Below are 11,878 nucleotides of genomic sequence, written 5' to 3'. Positions count from 1 at the left end.
TCTTCCTCTGGATGTTTTATCTCAAATTAAGGGCAGGAATTCCCTTCCCAGGCACCAAGAGCTGCTCTCAGGCACGCTGTGCTCGCTGGCAGCTGCTGCTGCGGGGATGGAGCAGGCGGGATGGGGCCGGGAAGAGCCTCAGGTGCCCCAAGGAGCAGCCGCGCATCCCTGCACGGGTGAACCCCCCAACCCCGCCTGGGCAAGCACAAGGCACGGGGGAAGTGAACGCACAGAGCTGGCACCAACTTGGCACCCTGTGCTTCCCTAAAATTCCCTGCTAGCGCTGGGCAGTGGCAGCAGAGGGGGGGTTATCATTTATAGGGTGCCTCTGGATCCCTGGAAGTGTCCAAAGCCAGGCTGGCGCAGCCCGGGGTAGTGGGAGGCATCCCTGCCCATGGAACTGGATGAGTTTAGGGTCCCATCCAACCCAGACCGTTCTGTAATTCCATTTATCCTGGCTTCAGGCTCTCCTCCCTTTCACCCCCCACCCAAACCTGCCCAAGGGCTGCCAGAGGAATATTTATTTTCAACTCTCTGATACCCCTATAATAAAAATCATTAACTGTGTCTGTGATCCTGTGCTTGATTTAGAATATCGATTGTTAATTCGGGCAGCTCTCCCACCAGCAGGGATTTTTAAACAGCAGGAGCTGGCTGGCTCTTTAGTGGAATAGCTCCTGGGGGACAGGGATTGCTTTTATTGACTGTGTCTCTGTGCCTCTGGGCAACAGCAAAGCTGCACTGGCTCTTTTTTTCTCTAATTGTGAATTAACCAGCTCTGCCGTGCTGCTGAGGGGCTACAGCAGAAATTATTGCATTTGCCTGCCTGCAGCTTTGCAATGTATCTTATTAAATGTTTTCAGCTGCTGCTAAACATTAGGCTGACTGTTAATTTAGCAGGTGTTGAGGATCTGCGGCGGTTTCAAGGAAAAGCTGCCTTTATTCAGCATTTTCTGCTGCGTGGTGTAACTTTTATCCAGTGTGAAACCTTGAGAGCGAACTGTAACACTGAAATAGATCTTGCACAAATAGAATCACAGAATTAGAGGATGGTTGGGTTGGAAGGGACCTTAAAATTCATCTCATTCCACCCCTGCCATGGGCAGGGACACCTTCTGCTGTCCCAGGGTGTTCCGACCCCAATGTCCAACCTGGCCTTGGGCACTGCCAGGGATCCAGGGGCAGCCCCAGCTGCTCTGGGCACCCTGTGCCAGGGCCTGCCCACCCTCCCAGGGAGCAATTCCTTCCCAATATATAACTTAAATCTCTCCTCTTTAATCCAAAGTCATCCCTCCTTGTCCTGTGCCCCTGCAGAAAGCCAGGTGAGAATGCATTGCCCAGTTAAGGTTATATATGGTTATTTTAAACCCTGTAGTTCAATCACAATCACTTTAGGAGAAGCATCCAAGTGATTTATTTAGCCAGGGAAAAAAAAATCCCTTGTTGAGCCAGAGCAACCATTATGGACAGGTCAGCATGGACTGGGAGTGAGGGACTGCCTTGGATTTCTCCTTCGGGGAGTAAAAGGAGGAAGAGAGGGGAGCAGATGGGAGCTGGGGGTGCCTTGCTGGATAATCCCCTCTTGTTCTTCTCCACTCAAGCTCAGCTTTCAGCATTTCTGACCGGGGGCACAGGGTGAGGAGCAGTTGGGACTCGGATGTCGGAGGGGGAATCACCTTTCAGCCGGTTTGAGGCAGGACCTTCCCCTGACCTGCTCAGACACAGCTCCCGGGGAAAAGCCGCGCTTCAGACACCGGCAAGTGATGAATGTGGAAAATCACCCGGCTTCAGATAAGATGGGAGCTTGATTTTGCTCTCAGCAGCGCATCGGGCTGACAGTGCCAGCTTTTCCCCTTTCACCTGAGGGCGAACTGCCAGGACCTGTGCTCGTTAAGAGGATAAGTGCACTGAACACAGCTCCATTCATCTCCAGGCTGCCTGCTTGGCAAGAGCCGGGCCGATTCCCCTCTGATCTCCCAAAACCTAATGCAAGCTTGGATTAGGTTGCATCCCTTTCCCCCCCGCCCCCTCTTTTTTACCCTCCTCCCATGGAAGTGCCTGTAAGGGGGATGCACAATCCTTTCTTCTGCAGAGCTTTTGAATCAGCAGATTCCTGGACACTTTGCCTTCCTGTTGTTCATCCCTGTCCTGGCTGGCTCCTGGGCAGCCTGTTCCCTTCCAGGACGTGGGGAATTCCTGACTTTTCCCATTCTGTAATCTAATTTAGAGCAGGAGCTTCCAAATCCAGGCAGTTACCTGATAACCGACCTTTGTTACCTCCTTATCCCAGCCCTGTCCAACCCAACCATGGACACTTCCAGGGATGGGGCACTTAAATCCTGAACCCCCCAGTTATCCCAGGGAACCAATGGGATTTCCAGGATTTAATGGGTGTTCTGCTGGAGGAGCAGTTCCTGTGGTGCCCAAACCACATCAAAACAACCTCTGGGAAGAAAAGGAACTGAAAAATCAGGAAATCAAATCCCACCGAACAGCATTCCCTGCAATAACTCAGGGCATGGAGTTATCCCTTCCTGCTCAGCCTGTTCTGGCTTCTGCTCCTGTGCCTGGAAAGGGAATTGAGCTGGAGAGTAAGGGGGATTTTCCCTGTTTAGTCCCATTTTCCTCCCGGCTGTTTGCTGCAGGAGCCATGAGAGGGCAGCAGGCTCCTTCCTAGGATGCCTTGGCTTGGCTTTCCTGGTTTATTCTGCTGAAAAGTGGACGGCGAGAAATGCAGGGAGGGGCTGGGAGGGACAGGGAGAAGGCTCCTGACTCTACATGCAAAGGATTCTTCTATTTCACCTCCTTAAGACACACAAAAAGAGAAAGTATTTTCCAAATTACATTAATTTTGAGGCTCTAATTGACATCCCAGCTCTGTGGGAATGAGCACAGGGGGAGGGAAGAGAGTGGTAGGTTCCTGGGAAAAGTTTTTGGCCAATTCCCAATATTATGTTATATGTAATAATAAGAGGAAAATTGCCCCCAAAAAAGCCCAGAGGAAAGTGAGAATACACGATTTTTAAAAAATTAAATCAGAGCTACCAAAGCTCTTGGTTAATAATAGTCAGAAATACAGATTCAAAGAGAAAATGGGATTTTATACAGCACAAATCTGCCAAATAAGGATAAAGATACTGAGTTTTGCAAAGGTAACCAAGGCAACGTTCACTAGTATTCCTTGATCAATACAAGTGTGAGCAAAACCAGCATCTCAAATAAGAACAGAACTCTATCACCCAAGAATATTTTATAAACATGCTTATTTCTGGACATGAAAGAGAATATTTCAGTGACCACGGGAGGGGGGGTTCTCCCATTCTTTGTCGAGGATTTTAAAGAGGAAAATAGAGGAAAATACAGAGGGATTGTGGCACTGTAGGAAAGTGTTTCCCATCTATTTCTACCTGTTGAAGCCTCGGGAGAAGCATCAGGCACATTACAGTGAATATTCAAATACTCAGATTAAAGCTTCTTGGGCAAAGAGCAACTCTTAGAATTAGCAGTGCAGAAAAAAAATGTGTGCATAACTAAAACCAAACTTCCTTCAACTGCAAACATCACTCTGGGAACATCCAGAGTTTAAAAAAATGTCAATTTTCCACCTTTCCAAAGTTTCTGACCAGTTCTAAGACTCATCTGGCAGGGAGAATAATAAAGAATAATAAAGAATCATAAAGAATAATAAAGAATCATAAAGAATAATAAAGAATCATAAAGAACCTGTCTCGTGTCATATATTGTGCCTTGCAAAATCTATTTCAAGGCACAATTTATCCCATGACACGTGATTTACTTGAGGAGACTTTTCAGGATGACTTTGTTAAATTTCACACATCCCCAGCTTGTGCTAAGGGACCTTCTCCTGTGCTGGAGTTCCTACAGTGGTCACCAAACCAATCTGGGTTATTTTCTCTATTTTCCCATGTGTTTCCATATGTTCAGGGTCAGATTTATTTCCCATCGCTGCCATCTTCCAGATGGGATCTTTTGAGAATAAAATGTCCCTGAGCGATGGGGAACCCTCCCAGATTTTTGGGGAATAAGGTGATCCATGAACACACTGGTGCTCCAAGGAGCTGCCAATGGAGCCACAGGAAGATGGGTGATACCCTAATTATCCCAACTTCAAAGAAAATCACTAATTACAATCAAACTGTGCTTAATTTCCCAAGGACTTTGGGGTCCAGCCCAGATATTGTCACCTGCCCATGTTTTAAGGATATTCAGCATTCCTGGACTTTTACTGGATCTGAGGGTTTCATGTTTAACATGGCAGGGCAAGGAGAAGGAAGAAGGAAATATTTCATGTGAAATTGCCCAAGAAACACAAGTGGGTGAGAAATAAACACTGCTGGCCTCTGCACACCATAATCCTGTGACAGAAATGCTTCAGCAGCCTGTGCTGAGGAAAGTCAGGAAGAAAATTCCCACTTCTGTCAACATCCAACGTGAGGAAAAGACAACTAAAAATGCGTCACCGAGGCAACAAACGAACTTTTCAAAGATCCCATGATCCAAATCCTTAATAAAAAAAAGTTTCTTTAAAAACTGAACAAATAAAAAGCTGGCAGAGCACGTGGAGGACACAGGACAAGGACACAGGTCCCACTTGGAACAGGGACACATCTCCAAAGGTGTCTGTCCATGTGGGAACATCCCACCCCCAGGTCATCCCTAACTTTGCAGCAGCTCCATTAATCCCTTCCCAACATTTCAAGCTGCCTTTTCCAGCCTCTTCTCCATTTTTTTGGGGAGTTTTGGCTCTTTCCAGCAAAACCATGTTACAACAGGATGGAAATTTTGCTTTCCTGCTGGATCTTTCCACACTGGGAACAACAGTTCAGCAGCTTCACAGGAATGATGGAAACCAGGCCAGAACAGGAACTTTCGTTGGCTTGAGTGGGATTTGGATGGAGCTGTGAACAAATTAACAGGACAAGAATGGGGATCTTCTCATGTTTATCCTGTGAGGGCAAAGACTGGAATCAACATATCCCCACTAATCTCAGCTTCCTTTCCCCACCTCCATTTAAAGGGGTTACAGGGATTAGAGAGAGCCAAGAGCAATTTTGGCTCCAGCCACCAGGTTCTCCAGATAATTTTGCACCTTTTGTTGGAATTAAACAAAGTTAAGGTTGGGAAAGACCTCCAAGATCACCAAATCCAGCCTTTGATTGAATCCCACTGTGCCACCAAACCACAAAGTGCCACATCCAGGCAGTTTTTGAACACTTCCAGGTTTTTTGAACACTTCCACCACGGCTCTGAGGAGCTGTTGCAATGTTTAACCACTTCTCACAGAATCCATTTTCCCCAATATCCAACCTGAACCTCCCCTGGTGCAACTTGAAGCCGTTTCTCCTTGGCTCAAGGGATAAATTGGACCATTCCTAGAAAACACTTGAGGGTTTGCAATGCAAAATAACAATATTATTTTTATTTTGATATTTGCTCCCATCCCTGGGGAGGCAGGAGCAGAGGTTCCCACTGGGCCTCAGCTTTCACACCAGTGTTCAAGTGGATGTTTTACCAGCTGGGGGGAAAAAGAAGCTTTTAAAGCACAAACCCGTGGATTTATCAGGTTTAACAGCGTGTCTGTGGGGAGAAAACAGCAGCAAAAGAGGGGAAATGAAAAGGGTTATGGTGGATACCATAAATGATGTGTTTTCTTTGTTAAATCTCCAAGAAAATAAGATAGAAGCCACACAGGTGCCCCTGAGAAGGACCCTGCTGCTGGCTGGGGGTGTCTGAGAGTCAAACACCCCTCTCCAGGAGCGGTTTCATTTATCAAGGAGGTTTGTCAGCACATAAATTGCTGTTTTCCAGACCTGGCACTCGGGCTGCAATAGAGGGAAGGAAGCTGAGGATCCATAACCATCCATCTCCATTTGTCATTCCGGGATGAGAGGGGAGCAGGGCCCCATCTCCAGCGCCAGATTTTGCTCTCTGATACCATCCTGGGAGTTACTCCTCCCCTCCTCTCCCTTTACTCTGCTCCCTCAGTCCTGCCCTTACAAGCTGAGACTTGCTCAGTTCCTGCATTTTGAAATAAATTGGTTTTATTTTTCCAGCACTTCGCTGGAAATGAAACTTTGCACAGGTGAGAAAAGCACAAAAATCCCATTCAAAGCCACATTTAAACATCAAGGAGGTTTTAAATGTTATTTTCAGCCTCTTCTGGTACAACTGTCCCAGTGCTCCCTGCAGATCCGAAATGATATTGGATTTTGATAGCACCTCTGGGTTTAATGTGAGATAATGAATGAAACATGCCCACAGATGGGAAAGGATCCTGCCAGCAAGGGGGAATTCCAATTATTTCTCTGCAGCCAGAGGGTGACTACTTCTAATCTGGAAATAACTTCCACTGTTGAAACAAAGGAAAAGGAGCTGCAGCTTCTGGTTAATTCTGGGGGGACTATTCAGCTGTTTTTTAATGAAATGCAGGTTGAGAACACTTTTTAGGCAATTTATTGCATGGGAAAGGCTGATGGGAAGCTACAAGATGCAGGAGAGAATCCAAGTCCTTAATCAAAGAAGGTGCAGCAGATAGTAGTCAGGTGTAAGAAAGGACTTTAAAAGGGCAGCACATTTTGGTTTTCCTCACAAAGATTCTTAAAGGAGAGCCAGGGAACAGAGCATCGACCTTTTCTGGAGATAATTCACTTCATGCCTCTTTTCTCTAAGGAAGATGTCATCACTTATTCCAAGAAATGTTCTCTGGCATGGACTAGCAAGAATAAAGCCCAGAGGTTGATTTCATCATTTATATTGATTTATTACACCTGTCCAAAACAATTTCAAGAGGAAGTATTTTCTCTGGTAAGCTCTGAAGTCCCAACCATGCCCTGGCAAGGCTGCAGAAAGCCTCTTGATCACATATAAAATATTCCCTGGCAATCCTGAAACCCAGAAAACAGAGAGACAAGCACACTTTTTGTACATGGAGCCGTGCCCAAGATGAATTTTGAGGCAAGTGTGTTCATCTGAAAGTCATGAAGCAGCTTGAAGAAGGGTTTAGTCTGGGAGGCTTTGCTCTCCTGTAAATCATGAGCAGCTGGAGCTACTTGTTCACGTTCATTGAGGCTGAGAGCACCCTCATTCTCACCCAGGGAGTCCAAGGAGGGGTTTATTTCCCCAGGTTGAAAGAAAAGATCCCTCAGGTGTGACAACAGAGTGGATAAATCATTGCAGTGATTTAATTACAGCTGGCAAAAATAAACCCCCTGCACTTCCAACACTTAGGAGTTCATTTTCGTGGCACACCAGGCTAAAACATCCAGAAATAAATGTTGGAATAGAAACGTGTTCATCTGGGGCTGAGCCTCCTCCTCCCCCAGTGGCAGGTGCTTGGCTGGGCAGGGATGGGGAATGTGCCTGCAGGGATTCTGCTTCCTCCAAATCCTTTCCAGAGGGAAATATTGAACATTCCTGCCTGGACATGGCAGGCAGGTTTCTGTTGGAGTCCAGCAAATAAAAGGGCTCAATTTGTCAGTGTCAGGATGGGGCAGGGATCTTCTTTCCTTCAAGCAGTAAAAACCTCCCAGCAGCCAGTGGTGCTGATGGGACCAGATGGGACCAGATGGGACCAGATGGAAAGAGCCTCTCCATCAATTAAAAAAGGATCCACTTTCAAAAAGGGGGTTTAGGGTAAGATATGGGAAATATATTCTGGATAATGTTATAGATAGTATTTAAATTATTGTTATTTAAATATTTCCGACAGGGTAATGAACTGCTAAGTGGCAAACAACTCCAACTAAATATGTACAACTCCAATGGAATGGGTTGGGTTTCATTGTGTATTTCCAAAAATTCCAAGCTTAAGGGAGATAAAATTGGGACTGTTTGGCCTGGGGAAGAGAAGGCTCTGGGGAGAGCTCAGAGCCCCTTCCAGAGCCTAAAGGGGCTCCAGGAGAGCTGGAGAGGGACTGGGGACAAGGGATGGAGGGACAGGACAAAGGGAATGGCTTTAAGATGAAGAAGGGGAGATTTAGATGGGATATTGGGAAGCAATTGTTCCCTGTGAGGGTGCCCAGAGAAGCTGTGGCTGCCCCTGGATCCCTGGCAGTGTCCAAGGCCAGGATGGATGAGGCTTGGAGCAGCCTGGGACAGTGGGAGGTGTCCCTGCCCATGGCAGGGGGCGGAATGGGATGAGCTTTGAGGTCCCTTTCAACCCTGTTCCCCCCTCAGGATGGGCTGTGTTTGATCAGATCCAGCCAGGTTCTCCCAACCTGGCCCTTATTTCACATTCCAGTGACCTGAGGAGCACTCAGGTTTCTCTGTGCATCCCAGGAATGAGCAGTTGGCTTTTACAAGCCCATTGCTGCATTTTATCCCACTTTTATGGTTCCTGTGGATGGGCATGGAGAAATAAGGAGAACTCCTGCTGCTTTCCCCATCCTGGATGTCCTGTTAAGAGCTATCAAATCTCCTTCAGCTCGGTTATAAAACTGACTCAGAACAGCTTTTCTCGAGTTTCCAGAGAAATGTTACCAACAAAACCCCCACACAATTTATCAGCTCAGCTCTCACTCAGCTGAGACGAGGCACAAACCCCAAATGCTCATATGAAACACAAAAAATCAAATATTAATGGAACTCTGAAAAACACTGTTACAAAAACCTCACTCCACTTCCAAGGCACCTTGGCCAGAACTTCCAGAGGAACTGCATGCCTCTGGAAGTCCTCCACAAAGTTTTAAGGGCACAAAGGGTTCTCACATCAATCCTCAAGGATCTCAGTCTACTTTGGAGTAGCCCTGCAGAGAGCAGCCACATTCCAGGGCAGTAAAATGGAGCAGCTGGGGACTTAAAAAAAGCTGTGACTGAATTTCCTGAAAAGTCTCCAGAGTGTTTAAAAATATATAATAAAGGATTTTCCCCTGGGCATGGGGTTCAGGTAAATGGGAGAGCCCTCCAGAAGAAGAAGGTTGAAAGGAATTCTCTGCTTACAGGAGCCTCTGATGAACACGAGGGTGTGAAATGGAGAATAAAGAGATGGCAGAGGTCACTGAGGTGCAGGGGAGGGGTGAAAGAGCACAGGAAATTCTGGAAGGGAGCAGAAGCACCCAGGAATGCTGTAGGGTCAGGATTCGGGATCACCAGAGGCAGCAGTGCCCAGCAGAGCTCTGCTCCCAAACCCTGCACTGAGCACTTCATGCACTGCCAGAGGCTGTGACAGGGACTGGAAGATTCATTAACCCACGGGCTGTGCTTCTCTTTAGAAGCCTCCTTGCTACGCTGCCCAAAACTCTCCAGCTGCTCTTAAAGCAAAGAATCCTACAAGGAAATCAGGGTTTGATGGGAGCCAAAGCTTCTCTGCAAAGCTGGGTTTGGTGCAGGTGTAGGTGTTGCCTAAATTAAGAGGAGCCTGCACAGTTTCCTCAGGATCTGAACCATTCCCATCCTTTTCGTGGTTGCTGGCTCACACAGTAGCCTCCCCACACCAGTTACCTGGGGAATTCAGTGTTCCAGAGCTAACCCAGCATCTCCTCTGCTGGATTTTTTATGTCTTAACAATTCACGTGGCATCAGGGGTGGGGCTGAAAAAATTCAACAGCTTCAACTCCAAACCAACGCTCTGGGAAAATCAGGTTTTCATTTCAGGGCTGTGCTACACATCCAAGCCTCACTGAGGTCAGTTCTGTTCTGCACAGGCCTCTGCAGGGAATGGGAAGACTCAGCAGACATTCCCAGTCAGAATTTGTCAGTCCCAAAGATCAGCACGGGGCTTAAATGTAGAAAACCACTTTGCTTTTTCTGCTGCTGCAGGATAAAGCCTGTCCAAATTACAGTGAAATAAATAAATAAATAAATAAATAAAGGTTTTATTGCAGCAGCAGTTTGGTTGAAAACCTCTTTTTCCTGACATTGGCATGTCTGTTTTGATGTGACTGCAATGACAAAAATACCACTGCAGGCTGCAATAGGTGTAAAGGCACTTCACCAGAGCCGAGGTAAAGAGGAAAACAAGTAAATAAAGGTTCTTAAAAGAGTGCTCAGTGGAGCATGAAGTGAGAATATCCTGAGCTAAAACATGGGGATTTATAGGCTCGCTTCCCTCCTCCTGCCCATCTCCAAAATGTGTTTTACCCTCTGGTGCCAGGGATGAACTTCTCCCTCTGTCTGTAGAGAAAGGAGAATTTCAGCCCATGTGGGAAACATTTGGACAAGCGTCCTTTCTGAAAGCAAAAGAAAACATTTTAAGACCCACAACTATTTTGCCTGGGGAAATTTCCTCTTAATCTTGCCACTGACACCTCTCTCAGACACTTCCCAGCACTTCAAACCACGCGAGGGGCCAGCAGCAGCTATTCCCAAGGTATTTGGTTTCTCCCCACAGGTTTTTGCAGTGATTAAGTGACCTCAGATCTGAGGGCTGCTCTTCCCCCGGAGTGACAGGTAATTGAACAGGAGTGCAGGAGGGGCTGAACAAAGATGTTTGCTGCAGAGCAGCTCCTTTTCCCCGCCAAAGAAAACCTTTTCTACCCTGCAAATGGGGTAAAATTCTCAGCTAATACTCTCTTGTAATGTTTCAATGATGCCATGAAGATTTTTTGCCTTTTCTTTTATACCCCTGTTATACCTTTTTACAACTTCTGTATTCTCAGTGCTTTTTGCCTACATTCTTGGACTTGTCTGTCAAGCTGAGAGACTGGACATTTTAGAAGCTTCGTAGCCAGGGATCAGTGTGCCCCAGAGCCCAAGGTCCTCTCCAGAACACATTCTGTAAACCAAGATAGAACCATCCAGGGGAAGGCTCCTTGGGGAGGGGGGCTCACTCGAGCCTCTCATTGGGGAATCTTTGATAGATGTGCTAATTAGTAAAACCTATAATGATATACCAGATCTTTTGGGGCATTTTTTAGATCGGGTGCATTTTGGTGCATATGACCTGGACATGTGCACCTAAGGATCCTTAAAATAAATACCAAGGTAAAATCCCTTGTCCCCTTCTAACCGTGTTTGACTCTTGATTTTAAGACCAGGAAAAGGCATGATCATAATAAAATATAATTGCAGAGTCAGATTAGACTTAATTAAGAGAAGCAGCAAAGATGGTTTTGTGCATCTTGTGAGCAAGGCTGCTAAAACTGAGCAGCACTTGGACAAAGAGTGGCCTTTGGGGAGCACTCAGCTGCAGCCCCTGGCACAGGGTGATACCCAGAGGAAAGGGGGTGTCACTGGAGGGAGCTGCTCTCCTTGGGAAAACAGAGCCTGCCCTTGCTTTCAGTCCCTCTGCCAGGGAAACGCTTCCAGGTGTTGCAGGTGTTGCATTTGTCCACTCCTGAGACAGAAACTCCTTTCTTGTCTGACACCATCAACTCACAGCAATGCCTTTATGCAGACAGAAAAAAGCCAAGTGGCTGAAAAACTTTTAGGGATGGAAATGACAAAGTCCCCAAGGGTCTTTCCCAAAATCCCTGTTGTGGACACTGAGCTGGGCCCTGGGGATTCCCTCTCTCCAGGGTTTGTGTTCGGTTCCAGGCAGCCCCAGGTTGGGTCTATTTTTCCTCTCTCCTGCAGTCACAGAATGATTTCGTTTGGAAAAGCCCTCTCAGACCACTGAGCCCAACCATTCCCAGCACTGCCAAGGCCACCACTGCCCCACGTGCCCAAGTGCTACATCCACAGGGCTGTTCAATCCCTCCAGGGATGGGGGCTCCACCCTGGGACCCTGTTCCAATGCCTGACCACCCTTTCCATGAAGAAATTTTCCCTAATGTCCAATCTGACCCTCCCTGGCATGGCTTGAGGCTGTTCCCTCTCTCCCTGCCAGTGGACACTCTGTTGCTGGAGCCGGTTCCAGATGCTGGGGAAGGAAGCTGGATTTGGCATCCCAAGGCTGTGAAATCCCTGCTTGGAGCCTGCC

General features: G+C 47.0%; 1 long non-coding RNA gene across 1 annotated transcript in view; it reads right to left on the bottom strand.

The window, feature by feature from the left end:
- Positions 1-11,878, bottom strand: part of LOC121660298 — a 32,364-nt gene that overhangs the window by 12,620 nt on the left and 7,866 nt on the right. The window lies entirely within an intron of this gene.

The sequence above is a fragment of the Corvus kubaryi genome, unplaced genomic scaffold (genome assembly GCF_017639235.1).
Source record: "Corvus kubaryi isolate FWS band 111438036 unplaced genomic scaffold, C.kubaryi_AGA036_p1.0 138, whole genome shotgun sequence".
Classification (NCBI taxonomy): Eukaryota; Metazoa; Chordata; class Aves; order Passeriformes; family Corvidae; genus Corvus; species Corvus kubaryi.
This window is presented reverse-complemented; position numbering and strand designations above follow the sequence as displayed.